Source organism: Drosophila tropicalis, unplaced genomic scaffold, assembly GCF_018151085.1.
Source record: "Drosophila tropicalis isolate 14030-0801.00 unplaced genomic scaffold, ASM1815108v1 contig_905, whole genome shotgun sequence".
Taxonomy (NCBI): domain Eukaryota; kingdom Metazoa; phylum Arthropoda; class Insecta; order Diptera; family Drosophilidae; genus Drosophila; species Drosophila tropicalis.
The window spans coordinates 1,440,998-1,467,554 of NW_027173405.1; the positions used below are offsets into that span (position 1 = coordinate 1,440,998).

General features: G+C 38.6%; 1 protein-coding gene across 1 annotated transcript in view; it reads right to left on the reverse strand.

The window, feature by feature from the left end:
- Positions 1–26,557, reverse strand: part of LOC137586136 (calcineurin-binding protein cabin-1-like) — a 1,431,569-nt gene that overhangs the window by 681,144 nt on the left and 723,868 nt on the right. The gene's annotated exons all lie outside the window — the stretch shown is intronic.

A 26,557-nucleotide genomic window follows, 5' to 3' on the forward strand; every position in this document is an offset into this window, starting at 1 on the left:
AATACGTTCATACGCATATTTTGCATGTTTCTAGTCCGATTTCAATAAAATTTGGTAGTTTTGTAGAAATAGATAAGATTAATTAGTTTGCCGAATGAATGCGATAGTCAAAAAAATACAGGAGGAAATCGGTTTTTTCTTAATTATGGAGGCGGAAGTGGGCGTGTCCTAATATGAAAATATATATACTCTGCGCGCATACTAAGCCAGTATACATACTAAATTTGGTGACTTTAGCTTTGTTTGTTTTTGATAAAATCAGTTTTGTTTAAGTTGCGGGGCGGAAGTGGGCGTGGCAAAATTTTTAAATAGCCAGTTTCTGCGCGTCTATTAAACTAGTCTGCATACCAAATTTGATGTCTCTAGCTATTATACTTTTTAAGAAAAACAGTTTTATGTGATTCCTGGGGGCGTAAGGGGGCGTGGCAAAAAGTTTGAACAATTAATTTCTGCGCGCTAACTAAACGGGTATACAAACTAAATTTGATGTCTCTAGCTGTTATACTTTTTAAGAAAAACAGTTTTATGTGATTCCTGGGGGCGTGGCCGAAATTCCAATTAACTCTATATATGTGCATAATACACGAGTATACATACCAAATTTGGTGGCTCTAGCTCTTATAGTCTCCGAGATCTGCGTGTTCATACGGACGGACGGACGGACGGACAGACGGACATGGCTAGATCGACTCGGCTGTTGATCCTGATCAAGAATATATATACTTTATAGGGTCGGAGAAGCTTCCTTCTGCCTGTTACATACATTTTGGCGACTTTAATATACCATTTCACCCTATGGGTGTATGGTATAAAAACAGACAAACAAATAATACTATAGCTATCTATTAACAAAATGGGATAGGATAGATGTTTTAAGCATATTAATAGAAAACTCTGAGCTGATTACAGGGAATAGAAGGTTGTAATCAGAGCAGAGGACCCTAAAAGGTTCATGCATAGCATAGTTAGAAGAACAACGACTAAGGGATAAAGGTATCAAAGGATGTCTACTCCGTCTACATGGTACCGACAGATTCACCTGAGCTAATAACTCAGGCGAGTCGATATCACCAATTAGGGGCAGAAAAATGACACCAAGCATATTTCTACGGTTAGTTAGGGACGGAAGGTTAATCAAGAGAAGTCTACTAGAATACGAAGACAAATTGACATTGCGATCCCAGCTTAAGCCACGAAGAGCATATAGCAAAAACTGCTTTTGAACGGATTCAAGTCTAATCTGGTGCGACTCATATTGAGGTGACCAAATGCAAGATCCATACTCTAAAATAGGACGGACAAGCGAAGTAAAAAGAACTTTAGTTGTATAGGGGTCATCAAATTCTTTTGACCATCTTTTAATGAAACCCAGGACACTAATGGCCTTTGCGACCGTGGTGGAAATGTGTGTGTTAAAATTAAACTTATGATCCATAAGTACGCCCAAATCATTTATATTATTTAAACGTTCTAAAGGGCTATTGTTTAGAAAATAAGTGACCAGTTGGGGAGAGTTACGGAAAAAAGTCATTACCTTACATTTGGTAGTGTTAAGATTTAGTAGATTAAACTGGCACCAGGATTGAAAGTTTTTAAGATCAGCTTGTAGCCGACTAAATGAATCTGTATCTTTATGAGTAAGACAAAGCTTGACATCGTCAGCATACATAAGCACACGCGAATGAACAATGACTGATGGAAGATCGTTAATAAATAGTGTGAAGAGCAGAGGGCCAAGATGACTACCTTGAGGTACACCAGAAGTCACAGGAATGGAAGCGGAAAAAGAAGACTTAAAAAGTACCTTCTGTTTTCTATTTGTTAAATATTCACGAACCCAAGAAAGGAAAAGGGGTGGAAACCCAATGTCGCTCAGCTTAGAAAGTAATAGGGTATGATTAACGGAATCAAAGGCTTTGCTAAAGTCAGTATATATTACATCAGTTTGTTTACCATTTTTAAACCCCTTGATAATTACTGATGTAAATTCTAAAAGGTTAGTGGTTGTAGATCTACGTATCACAAACCCATGTTGGGATGGCGAAATAATAGAGCTTCAAAAATGTTGCAATTGAGAAGTTATAATTTTCTCAAAAGCTTTCGGAATAGCGGACAATTTTGAGATACTCCTATAGTTAGAGGCTTCGGACTTTTTGCCATTTTTATGCAGAGGAATGATATACGACTCCTTCCAAATAGATGTAAAAGAGGAAGATTCGACAGACAATAGAAACAATTTTAAAATGGGTTTACATAATGCGTTTGCACAGAACCTGAGTACACATCCAGGAAGACCATCTGGCCCCGGAGAATAAACAGGTTTAACTAATTTAAGTTCGCTAAGAATAGAACTTTCATCAATCACTGGATTGAAAATGCAATTAGCCTTTTTTAAATGATAAGGATACGGACTTGCTCGATATTCCGTTGAGGAATAAGTTGTTTTGAAAAAACTCGCATACCGTTAGTCAAAATCTTAAATAAATTTATTTTATCCATAAATTCATTCGCAACCATGTTGCTCCAAACTTTTCTATATTCAGACTTCAATTTTATTTTATAATTTTATTATTTTGTTAATTCTAAACGTAAAACCTCTGTGCACCCATCTTTTTTGTCCTTTCAAAATAAAAAAGCGAGCACTGATCAGGCAATTACCGGACGTTGACGATACTAGTACAGTACGCAGTAGGGGCTTCAAAGTGATCTCCTACATATATGCAAGCAGAGTGTGTGAATGTGATATAATATAAGTTACAAAAATTTATCCAGTGATAAATCCAAATGAAAAATGTGATAAATCCAAATGAAAAATAAGGGTTTTTATACAAATTCAGTCCACTGCTGGGAAAAGTGTGTGCGCTAAGTGAAAAGTGGTTCCAACAAGGTGAAAAGTTTTCAATACAAGTTAATAAAGATTTTTAAAAAGAAAAAAAGTGCACCAGCCTTTCACATATAAAGACCACACTTACAGGGGGAACTTCAGGTATGCGAATCACCGATTTGGAAGAATTTGGATATGTTGTAGAATACCCCGTCATTTGAAGCTGTGTGAAATATTTCGGCGCATTTTTCTATATTTTACTGAAAAATCGCGTTTAAAGTTATAGCTTCGATGACTCATAGGTAAAACGCCGAGTGGACTGTAAGCACAGCACAGTGGCGTAAAGCGTAGAGTTCCTGCCAAAAATTGAGAAAGCCCTGGTTCAACCCCCGCCCTAAACAAGTTATTTTTGTTTTTTCATTCTTTTTTTTACATTTTCATTATTATTTTTTCTAATAGCAGAATAGGATAATAATAATGATTTTTGAATGGATTCATTTATTATGCCTTTACAAAAACATAAATGTAGAAATATAGGTCAATACATACGTAAAATAGACAAATTAATTTCCGCCTTTACATAAAAACATGACATACATACTTTTATTCAAGACTATGAACATGTTAAAAAAAATGATTTTGTGCAAAAAAATACAAACTGTAAATTAATTTGAAAGAAACAAACCGAATAACAATTTTGGAAAAACACTCTCTTATCGGTCAACTTTGAAGCGAACCATGTATACTTGAGCATTTCCTTCAATATTAGGGATGACAAGTGGAACTGTACCAGGAATTAGACTTTTATGCAGACTTCTCTTGATTAAATTCCACGATTTTCTTTTATACGCGTTGAGGAGTTTTTCATCCGCTTTCTTGTATTTTCAAATTGCCTAAATAATTATTTAAAATACAAAAAAAAAAAAGAATGAAAAACCAAAACTAACTAGTTCTGGGCGGGGGTTGAACCAGCATTTCTTGACTTTTAGGCAGGAACTCTACCATTTACACCACCGTGCTGCTTGAAGACCACTCGGAGTTTTACCTATAACTCACCGAAGCTATAACTTTAAACGCGATTTTTCAGGAAAATATAGAATAGTGCCCCGAAATATTTCACACAGCTTCAAATTACGGGGTATTCTACAACATATCCAAAATTCATCCAAATCGGTGATTCGGTGATAATAATACCCAGACTTAGACTCGGACACTCAAAAATAACCCACATACACTACATCGATCAATCTCCCTCTACATGCCCGTTTTGCAACGACACCATATCAATCGAACACATTCTCAGCAATTCTTCTTGCTTAGCACAACCCACACCCTCAAACGTATCAAACATTCTTAAATACTTAAAAGCAAAAAATTTATATCACTACATTTAAGAACTTCCAATTTAACCTAAATTAAGAAAACCACTCTCACCTCTTTACCCCATGTACATTAATACTTTTAAGTAAATACATCATTTAGTACTATTAAGAGAACTTATACATTCTAGAGGTGAAGGCCTTTGCTGCCATAGCCGCGTAATAAGCTAGCTTATAATTTTAACATTACTAAGTTATCTCTTAAATAAATAATAAATAAAAATAAAACTACGTTAGAATACAAGAATATTTAACAATTATGTGACAGGTAACAAACTTGTAACATACATTATTTGACACATCAGCACCGTTCGACGTGGAGTTAAGAACTAATTATTATTATTTTTTTTTTTATCTCAATAGATGTAGTCGTACAACGCTCAGTACGAACAAGTGGCCCATATGACACCAGGCCCGGGCCTGTTACGAATGACCCTAAGTAAAGTTAATGTTACAACCTCTACCCACTCCGACCTAAGAGCATAGGCGTATTACATATATAAACATAAATTAAACTAAAGAAATAGAAAATATTAAATGTAATGAGATAATAGGTTACATATAAAAGAAAACAGGATAGGTCAAAATAAAGATGATTACAACTAATTACGAGCGAGGAAGGACAAAATTGCAGTTTTTATACCCGGAAGCGATGTTTCGGAACCGATAACGTGCCAAAAACTGTTGTAGTCACTACATAGTATATGAAAAGGTTCATGCAGAGAAAAGTTAGTTGTACAAGTGGGAAGTATAAGCGGTGTGAAATTGCGGGTCCTTCTAGATGGAAAAGAAATGTTAATTTGGCTCAACAGCTCGGAAGAGTCAATCTCACCATTCAGCAGTTTGTAAAGAAAAGTTACACCAAGCATTGTTCTACGATTAGTTAAAGAAGGAAGGTTAATTAACTGAAGTCGACTAGAATAAGATGGAAGTTGTACAGTTGGATCCCAGCGCAAATCACGAAAGGCAAAGAGTAAAAACTGTTTTTGTACAGATTCTAATATTTTTTGATAAAACTCATATTGGGGAGACCAAACACAAGATCCATATTCTAATATGGGGCGGAATAAAAAAGTAAAAAGTATTTTGGTAGTATATGGATCCTTGAACTCCTTCGGCCAGCGCTTTATAAAGCCAAGAACACTCTTAGCCCTACTAACAGTAGTCGATATATGCTGATTAAAACTAAGTTTGTGGTCGATTAAGATCCCTAAATCTTTTACAACCAAGGAAGTATTATTAATTTTTTTAACGGGAAATTATTTAAAAAGTAACTCGTTAATTGGGGAGAACCTCGATAAAAAGACATAACTTTGCACTTAGAACAGTTTAGAGATAACAAGTTAGTTCTACACCACCCCTGAAAAGCATTCAGGTCAGCTTGCAAGGTATGACACGAGAGAGAGTCTACGATGCGATTAGCGATTTTTACATCATCGGCATACATAAGAACTCTGGAATTTAAAAGAACGGTGGGGAGATCAATAATAAAAATGGTAAATAACAATGGGCCAAGGTGACTGCCCTGTGGGACTCCTGATTCAACACAAATGATCTTAGAAAGAGAGGACCTAAAAAGAACCCTCTGCCTCCTATTGCTTAGATATTGTGAAATCCAAGCAAGCAGAGCATCCGGAAAGCCAACTAAATTCAGCTTATGTAATAGTAAGGCATGGTTTACCGAATCGAAAGCCTTACTGAAATCCGTATATATAACATCAGTTTGCTTTTGTTTCTTAAAACCTTGGATTACAAAAGATGTAAACTGTAAAAGGTTAGTTGTGGTAGACCTATTCTTGACAAACCCATGCTGGTATGGCGAAAAAATAGATTTACATAAATGCTGTATTTGAGACGTTATAATTTTCTCAAACAGTTTAGGTATCGCTGAAAATTTAGAAATTCCTCTGTAATTAGTGACGTCGGATTTATTGCCACATTTGTGAAGAGGTAAAATAAACGAATCCTTCCATATAGTTGGAAACTCGGACAGTGTAACGGACAACTTAAAAAGCTTAAGTAAAGGCGAGCACAATGACTCCGCACAGAACCTCAGGACACAAGCGGGAATACCGTCTGGGCCCGGTGAGTATACCGGCTTAATCGTCATTAGTTCCTTAGCTACCGAACTTTGCGTTATAATAGGATTGAGAATACAGTTGGATTTCGTTATAGGATATGGATATATCTGACTAGAGTTTTACTTAGTAGATATGTACGTAGTCGAGAAGAAGTTAGCAAATAAATTAGAAATAGATTGATCAGAAGAGGCCGAATCATTATTAAAAACTGCAAACGATGGAAGGGAGATAGAATTTCGCTTTGAGTTCACGAAACTGTAGAACTCTTTAGGATTTTCGGAGAATTGCAATTTGCAACGTTGTAAGTAATTATTATAGCATTTAGAATTAGAAACAATAAAATTCGATTTAGCAACCAAGTAACGAGACAGATCCGATGATAGACCCGTGACTTTATATTTTTTGTAATACCTAGACTTAAGATTCTTCAGTTTTGACAGCCCCCGCGTAAACCATGGTAATTTTTGCGTCACCACAGGAGACACTAAGGGTACACAGTGTGGAGTCAACAGTGTTATAAAATAAAGAAATGGCGGAATTCATATCCGTACAAGTGTATAAATTAGTCCAATCGGTATTAAGAAAGGCATTGTTTAGTGCGACAAAGTCAGTCTTCCGAAAACATCGGGTGCGTACCATAGGATCACACTCGGAGATGGGCTCGCGGCTGGGAAACTCAATAGATAACTCTAAAGTTGGATGATAACTATCCTCTGGTAACACCATTGGACTAGTTCTAGATACTTCACAAAAGCTAGGATCAGAAGTAAAAATCAGATCCAGAAATCTGACAGACGTATTAGAAATCGAATTCAGCTGGGCCAACGAAAGCTCAAGCAGACCATCAATAAAATCATGACACCCAGAGAGCAGCAACGTTTTGCTACCATTAACTGTTGACCAAGTCATAGTGGGCAGGTTAAAGTCCCCAAGGACAATTAATAAGTCTCTGTCAAAAAGTAGTTCAAGTATAAATTTAATAGAATCTAAGTGTAGTAAATATGTTGGCCATTCCGATTGGGGCGGAATGTAAGAACAGGTAACAAAAATGGAAAAACGAGTAAAAGATACCTTAACGCATATAAATTCGATAGTACTTGAGACAGGTATTGTTATCAGACCCGATGATAGGGCGGAATCTACAGCAATAAGAACTCCACCACCCCTACGATCAGTACGATCACGTCTAAAAATATTGAATTTAGAGGGTAGAACTGTGGCGTCAAAAACGTCAGGTTTTAACCAAGTCTCAGTAAAAGCAATTAGGTCAAAACCAAAAGCCAGACTATTTACAAAGAGTTTAGTAAGTTTAGTATTAAGGCCTCTGACGTTCTGATAGCCGACAGAGAAGGAAGTTGTTAGTTTTTTGATAGAGTAGAAGAAGGAATAGATAAGGAAGGAGTGGGAATAGATGAGGAAGAAAGAGGAATAGATGGTAAAGGAATCCTTGTTTGGCCCCGTGTCTTCCTTTTTCTGGATGTAAACTCCTTCACAATTAAGCTTTTCGGCCAGAAGCTAGAACTGGAACACTGATTTTAAAAGATGAAATTTCTCTAGAATATGAAAATTTGAACTTTTCTATTGATATATTGGAGACATTCAGTTTAGCACGAATGTGGGCCATGACATCATCCGATGTAGCATCAGGGAGAAGTCTCGAAACAAAAATGTGTTTTTTAGGTGGCACTCCCACCAATGGTTTCGGCATTGCAGGTATTACATCAGCTACCGCATTTATTGTAGCATCAGTTGCAACAAGTGGCACTCCGGCACTACTATAACTAGAATCCATATCGGCAAAATCCATCGGTGTAGATTCTTGCCCAGACAAAACGGACACTACAGACATCGTCTGCGGAATTAGAGTTGGCATTGGTTGAGAGGGGGTCGGAACCGATATCGATGTGGAGACCGGCAAACACAAGGACAAATCAGAAGTCTGTTCTCCTGCCTTCTTACGCTTTCGAGACTCAGTCAGTAGCGTTAAACTAATAAACTGTGACTCGACCGCTTTAAACTCTTGCGAGAGTTTAAGAAAATTGGCGGACAGACTCATCAGGTTATCCTTTGTTTGCCGCATGAAAAGTTCCATTTCATCTTCCACGATACGGCATGACTCACATCCCCATTTGAGACCCTTTTTAGATCTAAAAGATCCTTTACCCTGCATTTAAAGCCGGCGCACTTAACATGTACTGTAGTTTTACACAACCAACAGTAAATAAAACTATTCAGGGGTGAGGCGGGCTGCAAACAATTTTTAACCGAAGATGATGAATTAGTAACCAAACAAATAAAAATGAGATATTAAAATATATAACTCACTCTGAGGTCCAGAAATAATAAGAAAGCAAAATATTGAGGGTGCACAAGGGTTAAAAGATAAGGAGAGCACTATAGAGTCTAAATTACAGACACACAACAGACTGCAGTATGAGCGCAAATAACGGCGACGAGTGAAACGAAAACGAAAAAAGTTAAAGAGCGCGAGCGCGGGAGCTAGAAATCACAAAAACAAAAACACTGCAACAAGAACTCACAGAAATTGCAAGACAACAACAAATGAGCGTTGCTTGTGATTTACAAGAAAGAAAAAAAAGGTGGGAAAGAGAGAACGAAAAGAAGAGAAAAAAAACCAACAAAGGTTTTAACAGAATTAAGGTTGTTAAAAATTATTAACACAAACACACAAAAACGCAAACGAGTGATATGGTTAGATTTAATGTTATAATTATAATTTTCGATCGCGATGCCGATAAAACAAAATAAAAAAATTATAAAATCAGTTAAAATGCGGGAGCTTAAAAAAACACGTCCGTCTTCCACGAGAGCGTTGATGTTAAAATGTAAAAAAAAAGAATGAAAAACCAAAACTAACTAGTTCCGGGAGGGGGTTGAACCAGCATTTCTTGACTTTTAGTCAGGAACTCTACCCCTTACACCACCGTGCTGCTTGAAGACCACTCGGAGTTTTACCTATAACTCACCGAAGCTATAACTTTAAACGCGATTTTTCAGGAAAACATACAATAGTGCGCCGAAATATTTCACACAGCTTCAAATGACCGGGTATTCTACAACATATCCAAAATTCATCCAAATCGGTGATTCGCATACCTGAATTTCTTGTGTTCCGCGATATATATTTTTGCATCACCGCGGACAAAATCCCGCTACCCCTTGCAGCCTATGTATATACATACATACGTGCATACATAAGTCCGGCTTAACTGCAGTATACAGGCACAGCTGCAAGCTCATGAGCCAAAATACCGGCACAAAGCAAACGATCAAAAGTAGCTGTGCTGTATACCCTAGGTTGGCTGACACTCTGTGGGGTATATATACTGAAGGGTCACGTTAAGGAAAAAGTCGAAAAATATTTAATTATTAAAAATTTGTGTTCCGCGTCTCTGCTTCTTATTCCGAAGATTAGAATTTCCGTTCCGATTCCGTTTCGGTTCAGGGGGCAAAGCTTATTTCCATGCGTCGGGAAAATTAATTTTTCATAATTTTGCTGAATTCTTTCTCCAATCGTTTCCAAGTCGTGACTTTGGATTTTATTCCGATTTCAAAGCGTTCCAAGTCGTATCTATGGTTTTACTTTATATTTGAATTCCCAAATTTTCCACTCGTTCCAAGTCGTAACTCTGGATTTTTTTCCGATTGCAATGCGTTCCAAGTCGTATCTTTGGTTTTATGTTTGATTTCCAAAGTGTTCCAAGCGTTCCAAGTCGTATCTTTAAGGTTAGAGTTCCAGTTCCTAACATTGGTTCTATTTTTGAATTCGGAAGTGTTGCAAATCGTATTTTTGGTTCTATATTGGAGTTCCAAGTTATCCAAAGCGTCCCAACTCGTGTTTGTGGTTTTTTAATCAATTTCAAAGCGTTTCAAAGCCGTTCCTTGAGTGGTTTACACAAACGTTCCAGTTTGTTTTTCGCTAATTTCCAAGCCGTGCCAAACCAGCTCACTACCTTTATAACCGCCATTCTGTGGGCACGAGCCCGACAAAAGACGAGAAAGAGGAAATTGCTGCTACAAGTCAGCGTCAGAGGAGTACTAGCCCTACTACTCCTCCTTCCCGAGCGTTTCAGACCCTTTCTAGTCCATTAGCTCTCACGTCCGCACCATTAAGCACGACTTCTCAGCAAGCCATGTCAGAGCCACGACGAGCAAGCCAAAAACAGGTCAAGCCACTGGTACCACATCCACAGATTTTGGTAACCGCAACAAGAGTCACTCGATCTGAATCCAAAAGGACTTAAGTCACCATGGCTTTGCAGAAGTTTATCTCGATCGGCGATAAACTAATTTAGTATGAAGTCGACACCCAAGTCACTTCATTGTCCGAGGTCAGCGTATTTACGCTCCAAGTCCATCGTGATCGAATTCAAGCGTTGTGGGGGAGGGTCGAGCAGGAATATGAGAAATGCGAGGCACTCCCAGATACTGAAGACGGTAGCTCTGAAAATTTAGCCATCCAAGCTAAATATGACAAATGCTACCAAGTTTACGAGCGATGCACGGCTCGATTAAGCGAGCTTATTTACGAAGCATCTGCTTCTACCCTTCCGACCTGTTATAGGTCTACCTCTGCACCAGCAGAACGAGGACGGGAGATTACCTAGAAAATGACCTACGTCTACATAAGCGATTCGCGAATTTCTCCTGTTGAAAAGCTCTACCATCTCTTAGCGAAAAGGAGGGTTGAAGGCAACCTGATTGTAGCGAAATTCCCGCTTTTAAATTATGGTTTTGAAACGGCATGGAACGCATTCAACAACCACTGAACAGCCAATTCCGAGCACTTCTTGGCCTGCCTCAAATATCCCATGAGTCCGGAAAGGCATCACAAGATCATGAGAATGTTCTGCAGGCATCCATTTGTGCTTTTGAGCACTGTGGCCTGCCAGTCACCACATGGGGTGGCATGTTCGTATTTTTCTGTTCCATCAAATTGCCGAAGGAGACCCTTTCACTGTGGGAGCAATCTCTTGGAGATAGGACTGCCATTCCAGACTAACAAACGATGGACAATTTCCTCACCGAGCGGTTTCGTACGCTCAAAGCGGTTGAAAATACAACTGGCAATTGCTATTTCGGTTGCCACATCCAAACCTCCGCGATACTCACTTCCAGTCACCCGGTAAGTTGCTAGGTACAGCCATTGTTGATTTTTGGTACAAGGGCACTACTTATCCTTCATGGGCGTTATTAGACCTGGCTTCGAAAGATAATTTTATATCCGAACGAATGTTCCGGCTCATGAAGACACCATTCCAAACTATCAGGGCTGAGGTGACGGCATTAACAGAAAGGTCAATAGAACCTTGACAGCATTTGGTTATCGCATGAACCTCCAGTCCAGATAGAGATAGAAGCTTTTTTCCTGTCCCAAGTTGCTGATGATTTGCCGTCATGTACGATAGCCCAAGCCACACTGGAAGGAGTGCCCGTTAGATCGTGTGCAGCGTTCACCACGAGGGTCGCTGTAAGCAGGGAGGAAGCACTTGAAACTCTTCTCAAGAGGTTTTGGGAGGTGGAGGATCTACCGGTCAAACCGGTAGAAGGTTCTGATTCCTATTGCGAACTCAATTTCCAGAAGACCACAAGAAGGGGAGACACATGGTCTCACTTCCGTTTCGAGACCCAAGCAACATCAACCTCGGTCACTCCAGACCAGGGGCAATGGCTCAGTTCCTAAAAAATGGCAGCCGTCTCCTAAAAAATATACTGGCAAAAACTGAGTTTGACGCCGTCATCGAAGAGTATTTGGACTTGGACCATATGCGTCAGGTGCCATTTGACGGCAGTAAGCGGGTTTTAAGCCCGACAGTACTACAACAAAAGTACGGGTAGTCTCTAACGCCTCTAGCAAGTCCACAAACGGTCTCACTACTCAGATTCTCAAGTTGCGTTTTTTCCGAGTCGTTTTCAATGCCGACATCACAAAAATGTAGCGCCAAATTATGGTCGATCCAAATCTATACGCATTAACTACCTTCTTGCAGCGAAATCTAGGGTAGCCCCAGTTAAAACGTTTTAATTGAACCACCTTAAATTATGCGGAGACACACTTCTAGCTGAATTGGCACACAACTTCCAGTTGATAATGCTGAGGCATTTTATTGGTCAGATTCCACCGTCGTACTGTTGTGGTTAAATAAGCCACCCTCCACATGGACAGCGTTTTTGCTAATCGAGTAGATAAAATTGTTAAGGCAACAAATAGCGCCCCATGGAATCACGTCACGTCCAGCAGATCTCCCGCGGCCTGAGTGCGCAGGAACTTGTACATAAGGATTCGTTGTGGCACGGCCCACCATGGCTACGGGAACCACAAGAGTCCTGGCGGCGAGCGAAAATCATTCACCGAGTCATTTAGCGAGTATACTTCCCAACGGAACATCAGTGTCTACAGCAGAAGAAATCTCTGCCCACGTCTAGTTCCATTCTCAATTTGAATCCGTTCATTGACGCATCAGGCGTGATCCGAGCACGTTTCCGCCTGCAACAAGCAGAGGCCCTCAGTTACAATGAGCGTAGCCGCATTCTGTTGGCAGTCGTCCATTGTCCAAGTCCATTGTCCCGGCTGTTGGTGTTTTTCACGCATCAGATCTCTCTGCATGGGGGCAGTCAACTGGTAGTCCGTCTCATCCGGCAGAGATACTGGATTCCAAGACTGCGGAATCTAGTCAAATAGGTGGTCAATTCATGCAAGGTTTGTGTGATTTACAAAAGAAGGCTGCAATCACAGTTAATGGGCACCCTTCCGTTCCAGCGAACCACTTTCGCTCGTCCTTTTACCACGGGATAGATTTCGCAGGTCCTTTTGACCTTAAGAGTTTCACCGTCCGCGCCTGTCGCATGTCAAAAGGATATGTGTGTGACTTTGTTTGTTTTTCTACCAAAGGCATTCACCTTGAGCCAACTTCGGACTTAAGTACCGAAACATTTCTGGCAGCATTCGCTCGTTTTGTATTGAGGCGAGGGTGTCCCTATCAAGTGCAGTCCGACAAGGTAACAACTTCGTAGGTGAGTCCCGAGTTCTTGAAAAAGATTTCCTAAAGTCGACCCAGCAGAATATCTTATCCCACTAAAGCCAGCAAAATCTGTCCTGGCATTTCATCCCTCCCGGGACACCACACATGGGAGGGTTGTGGGAAGCTGGAATTAAGAGTCAAAACTCTGTGCTACAAGCCCACTTCCAACCAAAAGTATACCTACGAGGAGTTCTCTACTCTGCTTGCTTCTCACCAAGAGGCATGTCCAAATTCGCGACTGGTTTCTCCTATGTCTGAAGACCCCACCGATTCTTTGGCTTTGACCCCAGGCCATTTTCTAGTAGGCGGTCCATTGCTATCCGTCGTGGAACCTGAAATCAAGGACCAGGTTCCATGTACCATTAACCGGTGGCAGCGTCTGAAGGCTGTAAGTCAGCATTTCTGCACCCGGTGGAAAAAGGAATATCTGAATGAGCTACATAAGCGAAATAAGTGGCGATTCCCTTTTAAAGATCTTGAAGTGGGCGACCTAGTGGTGCTTAAGGACGACAATCTTCCATTTAATGAATGGTCGATGGCTTGTGCTGCCGAACTCCAAGCTCTCCGGTGAACCCGCAAATTGCAAAGAATTTCCACCGAACGTCGTCGGTGTCCTTGGTCCTGGGCGCGGACGTGATGACGGAAGTCATGCTGGAGGGGAGTCTACCCGGCGTTGGCGGGCAGCCAATTGGAGTACCTAGGGTATTCGATTACAGGCAAAGGAATTAGAGCTGACGACAAAGATACACAAGCAGTAAATGATTTTCCAGTTCCGACTAAGGTCAGCGAGGTTTAAAGTTTTTCATCAAAGATTTTGCTACTATTTCCAAGCCATTATTTGACCTAGTTAGAAAAGACAAAAAGTTCGTGTTTGGAATCGAACTTAGTACATTTGAAAGTCTAAGTTAGTAGAGGTTGCGCTTTACAGTCCAAATGAAGAAACCGAACTTTATTGTGACGCAAGCTTTATTGGTTTCGGATCAATGTTGCTACAAAGAAAAAACGATGGTAAATGGCATCCAGTTTTCTATTTTTCCAAAAAGGCAAACGATGTTGAAACTAGATATCATAGCTTTGAGTTAGAAACAGTAGCGATAATTTATTCGTAAAAACGTTTTCGTGTATATTTAAAAGGAATGCATTTCAAGATCGCGACAGATTGTAACTCGCTTACATTGACACTTAACAAAAGAAAAGTTAACCCCAGAAGAGCCCGTTTGGCTCTAGAGTTAGAAAACTACGATTACGTATTAGAACATAGGCCTGCATCGAGAATGCATCATGTAGATGGTTTAAATACTAACATTAGGATTGATTATAACTCATTTGAAGATAACTTAGTAATATGACAGAACCAAAATGACGAAATTTTAAGATTGATGTCAATGTTAGAAAAGTCTGCACACAGTTCATATGAAATGCGAAACGGTTTAATTTATAAAAAACTACAAAATGGTTGCCTTGCTTTTTACGTCCCCAAAAAATATGGAACTCCATGTCCCGTTTAACTACCATAACGAGTTAGGCCACACAGGCATAGACAAGGTTGTAAAAGTTATCACAAATTCGTATTGGTTCCCAAAGTTGAGGAAAAAAGTAGAACAGCATATAAATAATTGCCTAAAGTGTATAGTCTTTTAAAAAAAAAAAATTGAAAACAAGAAGGTCAATCCACAATATACCTAAACCTGAGGTGCCATTCGAAATGGTTCATATATATAAATGTAAAGTCGAGATGGGCACACTGCTTTCAGATTACCCCTAGTTTGACGAGGTGTGCAACAGCTAGAGAGTCGAGATTCGAAGTGCAGACGTCGTCGAGAACGGGCAAGAAATAAAGAAGTTATGAGAGCGTTCGGCAGTTGTGAATTTAATTATTAACCTTAAAGAAATATGTGTACTACACCTCAATTTAAAACATTTCAGTTAATATTATGTACAATAAACTTTTATAAATATAATGTTATCCTCATATTTGGGGGCTCGGCGGTTTGTGTGTGTTAGTGCAAGTGTAATGTGGAGAAAGTTCTTAGAAAAGTGTAAATGAGGTTGTTCTGGAATTTTTTAAAAACAATTAAGTTGTAAAGTTGCAGTTGGTTGATTTTGTAAAAGTTGGTACAAAACTTTCAAATAAAAAAAGTTGTACAGTTTTGTAAATTCCAGTATTGTGCGGTAGCTTTTTTAAGAAATCGTTCTCGAACATTCGATCAGTCGGCGCCACGAAGTCGCGAACAACCGAAAAGTCGCCACCATTGCGCACATCAGCGAAGTCGAAAACCGAAAAGAAGATCGTTGAAAATAAAACCTTGTACGAAACGTTTGGTCTAGTGGAAGAAGAAGAATCGATAAAAAATAATATGGAAGTGAAGGAAGTTGGTGACGTAAAATTGAAGCGGATGAGAAAAAGTATGCAGAAGTCAAAATAAACCCTGAGTGATTTTCAGATTTTGAGACAAATGTTGTGTTGTGAGTTCGAGTCAAATTTGAGTAGCGCTGACCTACATCAACAGTTAGGTGATCGTAAAATGCACAAAGGGGAATCATTTCACGAATATATGCTAAATATGAGAAAAATTACTAGTGCTGGAAAAATCGAAGACGGTTATACGTTTCATAGTTGATGGCCTTAATATTAAAAGCGAGTTCAAGTTCTCAATGTACAACTGTATATCACTAAATGAATTAAAAGAGCAATATGGTGTATTCGAGCATGTAAAAAATTTGATAATATCAACAAAAACAATCGTAAAATCACATTTATTGCAAAAGTGGAAAACATGAAAAAAAAAAATTTTTATTTTAATTGCGGTTCCAGTGAGCACAAGCGTAAAGACTGTAATAGTACGGATAGAATAGGTTTCAGTTGAATTGAAAATGGACATATTTCAACTAATTGCACCAAAACGTTATCATTCGTAAAATAAATTTACAAAAACGGGTCAAGTCGGTATGGCTCAATGGCGTAATCGTCGACGGTTTGATCGATACGGGTTCAGATGTCACTACTGTAATGAACTCCTTTCAAAAATACTTGGGTAAGATTAATTCAAAAGAAAGTTGCTTAATGCACTGCGGCCTAGGCAAAAGCCAAACAAAAGCAAAAAGCAAAAAGGTCATCGTAGATAACCTAAAACCTAACGTTGTTTTGGGATACGACTTCGTGGAGAAGTTTAGAGTATCGATCGATGAGCCTGGTTGATGACACCAAATCGCAAGAAGAATATGCTGACAATTGGTACAATGTTTTTGACATCTCATGTACTTATTCGGCTCCGCCGCAATATCAAAAGCAAGTCGAAGCGTTGATACAGGATAGCTATCAGCCGAATAATACAGAGAAGATACATTGCCCTATTGAGTTAAAATTGTACCAGATGGCGCAATAATCCCATTTAGGCAGTCAACCAGTCGTTTCTCAGCACCAGAATCGGAAGCGGTTAAAAATCAAGTTGATGAGTGGGAAGAAAACGGAATAGTGCGCAAATCCACTTCAAATTTTGCTAGCAGAGTTGTAGTTGTAAAGAAGAAAGACAATACTTTGCGGATTTGTATAGACTATAGGAAGCTAAATAGCATGGTCTTGGAAGATTGCTTTTCAGTTCCTTTAATGGATGAAGTGCTTGAGAGATTGCAGGTAGCAAGCTTTTATACGATTATGGATTTGGAAAATGGATTCTTCCATGTGCCCATAGAGGAATCTAGCAAATCAATTACAGCGTTTGTTACTAGAGAAGGACTATACAAGTTTAATAGAGCGCCATTTGGATTTCGTAATTCTCCTGCTTCATTCATTTTGTTAACCACATATTTCAGGATCTGATTAACAAGAATATAATGCAATTATATATGGATGACATTATAGTATATGCTAAGTCAGCAAACGAGTGTCTAAACAAAACCAAATTGGTATTAGAAACTGCAGCAAAGTATGATTTAAAAATAAAATGGGGAAAATGTAGTTTTTTGCAAAAACGCATAAGCTTTCTAGGTCACGAAATTGAAGATGGAAAGATTTGGCCCCGCAAAGATAAGACGATGGCGATCAGTCGTTTCGGAATTCTCACAAATGTCAAATCTTTTTTTTGGTTTAACCGGATTCTTTATTTATTTTATTTATTTAAATTGAATTTAAACCGGCTCGAGGTCAATCTTACAAAAGAAGATTATTTCAAAGGTAACACACAAAAAGGTGAGCAGGTTGTCTGTATAGCTATTTCAAGAACTACCAAGTTCTATCATCAGCAGACTTTGCTAAAGAACTCCAGAATTGCAATAGCCATACCATGTCTTCAACGCTAAAACTAGTTGGGAATTACATTGCCAACTAAATGAAGCGAAAAAAGCTGGCGAAGCCTACAATACCGAAGACCACCTTTTGTGCATTACCCTTAGGCGCTATGAAATATTAGTGTAAGAGCTTCGCCCTTAACAAACTAAATTCAAGACCTGTTTCTTTTTATACACGGTATATTGTACCATATAGAAAAAGGGTTTTTTTGGAATAAAATTCCAAAAATAACGGCGTGCCTTCCGTTAGTGTTATCTGGTTAGAGATTGCGACCTATTGAAATTTAAATTGAATTTAAACCGGCTCGAGGTCAATCTTACAAAAGAAGATTATTTCAAAGGTAACACACAAAAAGGTGAGCAGGTTGTCTGTATAGCTATTTCAAGAACTACCAAGTTCTATCATCAGCAGACTTTGCTAAAGAACTCCAGAATTGCAATAGCCATACCATGTCTTCAACGCTAAAACTAGTTGGGAATTACATTGCCAACTAAATGAAATGAACGCCGTTATTTTTGGAATTTTATTCCAAAAAAACCCTTTTTCTATATGGTACAATATACCGTGTATAAAAAGAAACAGGTCTTGAATTTAGTTTGTTAAGGGCGAAGCTCTTACACTAATATTTCATAGCGCCTAAGGGTAATGCACAAAAGGTGGTCTTCGGTATTGTAGGCTTCGCCAGCTTTTTTCGCTTCATTTAGTTGGCAATGTAATTCCCAACTAGTTTTAGCGTTGAAGACATGGTATGGCTATTGCAATTCTGGAGTTCTTTAGCAAAGTCTGCTGATGATAGAACTTGGTAGTTCTTGAAATAGCTATACAGACAACCTGCTCACCTTTTTGTGTGTTACCTTTGAAATAATCTTCTTTTGTAAGATTGACCTCGAGCCGGTTTAAATTCAATTTAAATTTCAATAGGTCGCAATCTCTAACCAGATAACACTAACGGAAGGCACGCCGTTATTTTTGGAATTTTATTCCAAAAAAACCCTTTTTCTATATGGTACAATATACCGTGTATAAAAAGAAACAGGTCTTGAATTTAGTTTGTTAAGGGCGAAGCTCTTACACTAATATTTCATAGCGCCTAAGGGTAATGCACAAAAGGTGGTCTTCGGTATTGTAGGCTTCGCCAGCTTTTTTCGCTTCATTTAGTTGGCAATGTAATTCCCAACTAGTTTTAGCGTTGAAGACATGGTATGGCTATTGCAATTCTGGAGTTCTTTAGCAAAGTCTGCTGATGATAGAACTTGGTAGTTCTTGAAATAGCTATACAGACAACCTGCTCACCTTTTTGTGTGTTACCTTTGAAATAATCTTCTTTTGTAAGATTGACCTCGAGCCGGTTTAAATTCAATTTAAATTTCAATAGGTCGCAATCTCTAACCAGATAACACTAACGGAAGGCACGCCGTTATTTTTGGAATTTTATTCCAAAAAAACCCTTTTTCTATATGGTACAATATACCGTGTATAAAAAGAAACAGGTCTTGAATTTAGTTTGTTAAGGGCGAAGCTCTTACACTAATATTTCATAGCGCCTAAGGGTAATGCACAAAAGGTGGTCTTCGGTATTGTAGGCTTCGCCAGCTTTTTTCGCTTCATTTAGTTGGCAATGTAATTCCCAACTAGTTTTAGCGTTGAAGACATGGTATGGCTATTGCAATTCTGGAGTTCTTTAGCAAAGTCTGCTGATGATAGAACTTGGTAGTTCTTGAAATAGCTATACAGACAACCTGCTCACCTTTTTGTGTGTTACCTTTGAAATAATCTTCTTTTGTAAGATTGACCTCGAGCCGGTTTAAATTCAATTTAAATTTCAATAGGTCGCAATCTCTAACCAGATAACACTAACGGAAGGCACGCCGTTATTTTTGGAATTTTATTCCAAAAAAACCCTTTTTCTATATGGTACAATATACCGTGTATAAAAAGAAACAGGTCTTGAATTTAGTTTGTTAAGGGCGAAGCTCTTACACTAATATTTCATAGCGCCTAAGGGTAATGCACAAAAGGTGGTCTTCGGTATTGTAGGCTTCGCCAGCTTTTTTCGCTTCATTTAGTTGGCAATGTAATTCCCAACTAGTTTTAGCGTTGAAGACATGGTATGGCTATTGCAATTCTGGAGTTCTTTAGCAAAGTCTGCTGATGATAGAACTTGGTAGTTCTTGAAATAGCTATACAGACAACCTGCTCACCTTTTTGTGTGTTACCTTTGAAATAATCTTCTTTTGTAAGATTGACCTCGAGCCGGTTTAAATTCAATTTAAATTTCAATAGGTCGCAATCTCTAACCAGATTTTATTTATTTATTTATTTATTTATTTATTTATTTACGTCAACTAACACAGCAGTCGACGAAAAAGCTTAAGCTAAAGACAGATAGTAATTAAATGAAGAAGGTAGCTTAGCTTTATATACAACTAAACATCCCCAGTCCGGTGGAGGTGTTTTATTTGCACAAGGTGCCAGCTATGCCCCGATTCACAGCCAATGTGGCCAGGGATGAGTTGCAGCCAATCCAAGTCCAGAATATTTTCATTGGTTTCGCTGTAGATGATTAAAAAGTAAAGCGCGAAGAGAAGTGACAGAAAGATGAGGAGAGATAAGGTGAGAAAGGTTGTTAAAAGATTGGCAAAGAACACGAAGAGGTTCGTGAAGAGAGTAGTTAGTCAGACATCTACTAAGGTGAATAGGAAAAAAGTTTCTGGTCCGACGTGAGGGAACACAAAAATACAGCGTATCTAGTAAATTCGTAGAAATGACTTCGCCGTTGACTAGTTTATGGAGAAAGAGAATGCCAAAAACAAGCCTACGGTTATAAAGTGAAGGAAGATTAATAAGAAGAAGTCTGTCAGAATAAGAAGGTAGGCGAAGACCCGGGTCCCAATTTAGACCGCGTAGCGCAAACTTAAGGAATTGCTTCTGTACCGATTCAATACTACGCTGGTGAACATCATATTGCGGGTTCCACACTGGCGAGCAATATTCTAGAGTAGGGCGAACTAACGAAGTGTATAAAACCTTTGTTACATAGGGATCATCAAATTCTTTGGCCCAACGTTTAATGAAGCCGAGAAGGCTGCTAGCTCTGTTGACAATTGAAGAAATATGAACATTAAATGAAAGTTTAGGGTCAAACATAACGCCTAAGTCTTTGAATGATGGAACACAATCTAACAGAACAGACTTAATAGAGTAATGAGCTAGGAGCGGAGACAAACGACTGAAAGTCATAAAAGAACATTTAGAGGCATTAAGGTGTAATTTATTAACGTGGCACCAATCACAGAACGCATCGAGATCTGATTGCAAGTACTGTTGGAAAGAAGGATCATTATAGGAATAACAAATCTTGACGTCATCCGCAAACATGAGCACGCGTGAATGAGCCAAGGCCAAAGGCAAATCATTTATAAACAATGTAAATAATAGTGGGCCCAGATGACTGCCTTGGGGTACACCGGACGTAACTCGAACAGTTTTAGATATCGAGGAACGAAAAGACACCTTTTGGGTTCTGCCAATAAGATACGACTTTAACCAACCCAATAATTTTGGTGAAAAACCCATGATGTTAAGTTTCGCGAGAAGCAAAGAATGATCAACCGAATCAAAAGCCTTACTGAAGTCAGTATAAATAACATCAGTTTGACACTTTTTACGGAAGCCATGGTGCCGAAAGTTTGTACTAGGGTAGTCAATTCTAAAAGGTTGGTAAGCGACGAACGACCTTTCATGAAACCATGCTGGCAAGGAGAAATAGTGGATCTGGATAGATGTTGAAGGGAAGACGTAATAATTTTCTCAAACAGTTTAGGTATTGCCGAAAGTTTGGCAATGCCACGGTAGTTGGAAACATCCGATTTGCAACCCTTTTTAAAAAGCGGAATAATAAATGACTCCTTCCAAATATCAGGAAATCTACAAGTCTCACTCGATATAAAGAATAACCGAGCTAAAGGCTTAGATAGGGAAATCGAACACATTTTAAGGATGCAACTAGGTATATCATCAGGCCCGGGAACGAAGGAAGACTTCATAGATGACAAGCTAGAGAGAATACAGTCTTCAGTAATACTGGGAAAAAACATACAATTTAAATGTGGGATTGAAAAGGGATAGGGTGTGGGATCCGAAGCAGTAGTAGAATATGTCGACTGAAAAAATTTAGCAAACAGATCTGCAATATCTAAATCATTATTAGCAGACTGATCGTTAAGTCTGAAGGTGGAAGGTAGTACATTAGAGCGTCTTTTGGAATTGACAAAGTTGTAAAATCTTTTGGGGTTATTATAAAATTCAGCCTTACAGCGAACGAGATAATTGTTGTAGCATTGAGTATTTAAAAGACAAAATTGAGATTTGGCTATACAATAATTTGCATAGTCAAGTCGCGAACCAGTTTTTTTAAATCTTTTAAAATATCTCGATTTAATGTTGCGAAGATTAGAGAGCCTACGTGTGAACCAGACTGGCGAGCTGGAGACGGTAGAGACATTCACATAAGGAACGCATTTATCAATTAGAGAATTAAGAGCAGAATAGAAAAACTTCACTGCACAATCTATATCGCAGCACTCAAATAGAAACGACCAATCAAAAGAGAAAATAAGGCTGTTAGGAAGATTGAAATTTGTTTTACGAAAACATCTACGACGAGAATTTGAAATGTTTTTAAATAAATTAGTAACGGAATTGTAAGAAATAGTAACTTCAATGGTAGGATGATAAGGATCTTCAGGTTTCACTAGTGGCTGTGTTTGCGATACAGCACTAACAGTGGGATCAGAGACAAAAACAAGATCAAGGATTCTTTTAGAACAGTTAAGGAAAGAATTCAACTGATATAGTGGACATTCAAGTAGGCTATCAAGAAAAACATGTTGAGATGAAGGAATTAAGAAAGATAGATTATCATCAACAAGCCAAGAAATATTAGGCAAGTTAAAATCACCTAAAACTATAAGAACATCACGATCTTTAAGACGACCAAAAATAGTTCGTAAAGCATCAGCATGGTGCACGTAGATCATGATATCAGAAGCTGGAGGAATATATGTTTAGAATGTTTATTCCTCAGTATGCGTAGATAGTACGACCCACTACCAAGTTGCTGAAAAAAGATGTCAAGTTTATAATGGGTCTAAGCGAGCATCAGGAGTTGCAGCAATTGAAGACAGCGATAATAAGTGAAACAGTGTTACACCTCTATTCTCGTGAGGCACCAACCGAGCTGCACACCGATGCTTCAAAGAAGTTGAAGGTAATGAGTTATTGGTTGTACCAAAGCTAATGGAACGCGAGATAATACAACGATCGCACTAGTTTGGACATTTTTCGACGCGCAAGACAATGCACGCTATCCACCAACAGTACTGGATACCGCATTTGGAAAGTAAAGTATCAAGATTGATTGCAAACTGCATAAAATGTATAGTTCATAATAAACAGCTGGGTAAAAAAGAAGGATATTTGCATTGTGTAACCAAAGGAGACACACCGCTACATACTTTACATTTGGATCATCTAGGACCCATGGACAACATCTCCAAGCAGTACAAATTCATTTTGGCAATGGTAGATGGTTTTTCGAAATTTGTATGGTTGTTTCCAACGAAGTCCACTGGTCAAGAAGAAGTAATTAAAAGACTCAACGAATGGACAGACATTTTTGGATTTCCCGAGAGGATCATAAGTGACAGATAGGTGGCCTTCACATCAAACGCTTTTAAAGAATTCCTATGATTAAATGATGTAGTCGCCAAGTCGAACGAGTTAACCGTTGTATCCTGTCTATTATCGGACAAATATCAGCAGATGAACTCACGAAATGGTATAAGGGAATTTCGCAAGTACAGAAAGCTATTAACTCAACGATGCATTTATCAACGAAAATGTCACCTTTTGAAGTCCTGTTTGGAACGAGAATGCGTTACCATATAGATGACCGTTTGCTGGACATTTAAAGGAGGAACAAGTAGATCAGTTCAACGACGAGCGGCGAAAGTTACGACAAGAAACTAAGATTAATATAGAGAAGGCACAGGCGAATTACAAGCTATTTACCTAGTTGTCGATATAGTAGCTATAAAGAGAACGCATTTGTATTGCCAATGATGAAGGGCCAATGATGACAACGACGAGTGTGCACTATATGAGACTTTGGCGATATGTGGCTGAGAACGACGAGTATGGTCTTCTGACTCAGAAGACGATTATCAGGAGGGCCGAGAGTAAAGACGAGATGCGCACACTTCTCTCAGATTACCCCAAGTGTCGTACTATTTGGCGAAAAATTACGACAAGTCGATGAGTTAAAAGACTCTTTCCTTACCTATTAGCCATCAATCTGGAAGAACGTTTTATCTAAAAAGGCTTATGTTTGCGAAAGAATGGCCTACAATCATAGGAAATAACGAAGATATTGATCAAAGTCACTGTTTTCCACCGATCGTTCCTATGGGAGCTATATGATATAGTCACCCGATCTTTATCAATTTCGGCACAGTCATTAACAGATATATTAAACTAACAAATGTTTAATTTGAAAGCAATCGCGTTAAAAGTAACGAAGTTATTTACAAAAGTCACTGTTTTCGACCGATCGTTCCTATGGGAGCTATATGATATAGTCACCCGATCTTGATCAAATTTGGCACAGTCACTAACAGATATATTAAACTAACAAATATTTAATTTGAAAGCAATCGCGTTAAAAGTAACGAAGTTATTTACAAAAGTCACTGTTTTCGACCGATCGTTCCAATGGGAGCTATATGATATAGTCACCTTGCCTTAATCAAATTTGGCACAGTCGTTTATAAGCGAAATAAACTCTCTAATATTAAGTTTCACGATAATAGCACTGAAAAGAACGAAGTTATTGAGAAAAGTCACTGTTCGTGACTTTGGGGTTTGTATGGGAGCTATATGATATAGTGGTCCGATCCGGCTGAATCCGAGAAAAATTTCAGCTCTGTAGCTCTTACGGTCTAGGAGGAGTTTGCGTTGATCCAGACGGACGGACGGACGGACATGGCTATTTGAACTCGTCTCGTCGTGCTGATCAAGAATATATATACTTTGTATGGTCGGAGATGCTTCGTTCTATGCGTTGCATACTTCTGACCAAAGGTATAAAAATTAGTGCCGAGATTTAAAAGACCTTTTAAAATCGTTAGGTGCCTCGAAAATGATCAATACGTTGTAAGTGACGTCGACGGATTTCAGCAGTCGAAGATTCCCCATACTGGAATTTGGTCTTTGTGAAGCCATGGTTTAATTGGCCAGATGAAACTATTAAAGTTAATATAAATATAAAGAAAAATGAAAATATGAATGAACAGATAAACGTAAATACAAAGCTAAATGTAAATAAAAATTCAGTTAAAGAAAAAAATAGTATGTTAATAAAGCAACAGGTAAATTAAAAAACACTTACAATGACAACAGTATACACAGCTATAATACGAGAAGCAAAGGTCGCCATAAATGAGACTAGGATTGGGTGATCCTTACTGTCAGAATTGCCGAATTTTAGCAATATGTATTAGAATTAAGTATATCTTACTCTTTCCCCCAATATGTTTAGCCTTAAGTATATCTAAGTACTCTTTTTCTCTGTTATAAATTAGCTTTAAGTCATCTATTACTATTACATTCGTGACGCAGTGGGACAGTGCGAGAAGAAGTGTGCTGTCTCACTTATTAGAAAAAGAACAAAGAGAATAAAATAAAATAATGAGAGCGAGACAGTCTTGAAAAGGAGCTCACCAAAGTCAGACGTGTTTTACTCGCTATAATTTCAGAAATGGTCATAGTTAACCCAATGAAAATACAGTGGAAAAGCTATAATTTAGCTAAGAAAAAATAAAATTAATAAACAATAATGGATTCAATAAACCTTGATGATTTTTCAAAGTCCCAGTACGTTTGTATGTTACAAAAACCTAAGTTTACCAGATACTGACACTAAAACTGTGCCAGCCAAAAGTTTAAGCCATCCAAGCACTGTAGCGAGATGGAAACATCCAAAAGTTGGGGCTGCTTCTAATATAGGACCAGGTAAACGCGCATATGCCCCTGAAAAAAATTGGTTGGAGTACTTGAAGAGCATTGTACATACGACGGTGAAGTAACGGCAAACGAACAGAACGAAGCAGGAAATTAACAAAACGATGCAGAAAGCGAAAAGCGGACATTGACGAACAAATGAGAATTCAAATAAAGAGCGTAACAACGAAGAGGATAAAGCAACAAATGAGCAGCCAAATGGAGAGAACCAAAAAGAAGACCTACTTTGCAAAGAAATGGAACTGGTTCGTAGGGACCACGAACTTTTGTGCATGCTGGCAACTCTGAGTTAGGCAACTCAAGCAGCTGGCTGGCGACGAAAACAGACGACAAGATCTTGGCCAAGGATGTCAAACACTTTTTACCCGATTTTGACGGTAATTGAAGTGTTTATAATCGGATATAGCGGAAGTTGACGAAACTATGCGCAGTAGGTTCAACAGGACAAAGCCTGCTACGCGCGAGCCCAAGCAGATAAATGCCCACCTCCCACCCGACCGAACGAGGGGTGCAGCCGTATAACGCACGGCACGAAATGCGTGGACAAATACACAATAGAAAAAATAGACAAACAAATAATACTATAGCTATCTTTTAACTAAACAGTAAAGAATAGATGTTTTAAGTATATTAATAGAAAACTCTTAGCCGATTACAGGGAATAGACGGTTGTAATCAGGGCAGAGGGCCCTAAAAGGTTCATGCATGGCATAGTTAGAAGAACAACGACTAAGGGTTAAAGGTATAATAGGATGTCTACTCCGTCTACATGGTACCGACAGATTTACCTGAACTAATAACTCAGGCGAGTCAATATTAGAAGCTTGTGCATGGAAATAACACCAAGCATAATCAAACAAAGT